Source organism: Convolutriloba macropyga, chromosome 10 (genome assembly GCF_964194025.1).
Source record: "Convolutriloba macropyga chromosome 10, txConMacr16.3, whole genome shotgun sequence".
In the NCBI taxonomy this organism is placed as follows: Eukaryota; Metazoa; Xenacoelomorpha; order Acoela; family Convolutidae; genus Convolutriloba; species Convolutriloba macropyga.
Genome location: NC_134477.1, coordinates 54675993 through 54677102, shown reverse-complemented (window position 1 = coordinate 54677102; position 1110 = coordinate 54675993). Strand labels below are relative to the sequence as shown.

At 35.2% G+C, this 1110-nt stretch overlaps 1 long non-coding RNA gene across 1 annotated transcript in view; it reads left to right on the top strand.

Annotated features, from left to right (window-relative positions):
* Window positions 1–557, top strand: part of LOC142348715 (uncharacterized) — a 3091-nt gene extending 2534 nt beyond the window's left edge. Inside the window, exon 2 of the long non-coding RNA XR_012760771.1 lies at window positions 126–557. This is a non-coding gene — a long non-coding RNA (uncharacterized LOC142348715). The remainder of the gene's footprint in view (window positions 1–125) is intronic.
* The last annotated feature ends 553 nt before the right edge of the window (window positions 558–1110 follow it).

The following is a 1110-nucleotide window of genomic DNA, read 5'->3' as shown; positions in this document are numbered from 1 at the left end:
ACTTAAAATTTTTTTCAGTATACTAGGCAATTGGTCAACGAGATAAATGTTAGAGCAAACAATAAGTTAACGCTTAAAACCCGTCAGTTCTCTTTTCTGTCGTGAACGATCTACTGTCTGAACAGGTGTCAACAGGTGTCAACAGGTGTGAACAGGTGTCAACATTTTATTATCCACATTTCACTTATTTATTTGCTTATTATCAGAACTGACTGTTGACAATTTGAAGCACAGCAATGGACAGCAACGATTTATCAGAAACAAACAGTGTTCATTCCACGCGAGCCATATCGAAACAACAAAAATTAAAAGCTCTTTTTGCATCAATCGTCGGAGGGGTGTTTTTTGCAGTGTCAATTTTATTCTTCAAATTGAGTGGAACATCGAGTAACGAAACAGCTTTCCTGTCTGGGTTTTGTGGATCCCTCTACTGCAGTGCGCTTATTTGTTTCAACCCTGAAAGCCTTCCTAAATCGAAAAAAGGGATTAATCTGTTTCCTTTTCAAGTGAAGATATATTTATTATTGTTAGTTATGATATTTATTTTATTTTCACGGCTCTTTTCGACAAAAAAATATGAGCAGGCAGAGTTTCGGTTTCATGTGGGTGGTTATCTTTATGTGCCTAATCACACGTAGATTGAGTAGTTGATCAGCGCACGAGAAAAATGATCTCATTTATATCAACACAAGATGAATTCTTACGGAAAAATTGTTAGATTAGTCATAAGACGCGAAAAAAATTTTGTGATTCGCAGAATTAATTCGCAAAATTTTTTTACAAGAATTGTACCAAAATTATGGAGAGGAAAATTGCGTAAGGAAGCTTTAAGTCAAGGTGTAGTGATACAAATTTCTGCATTAAATTGAAAGATTCAAAAATTTTCAAAAATAAATGTGATACTAAACATGCATCTTTCGTTTTTTACATTTTATAACAATTTAATGGTTCCACCCTCAGTGTTCTTCTCGAAACATAGGAACAATGAACAATGAAAAACAGTGAAATCAGTATGGCGGTTCCGCCTTAAGTCGAGCAATAGAACGAACCTAACGCCAAGTCAATTTCAGTACCGGGCAAGTCTCATTACAGGTCTCATTTCAAAGCCAC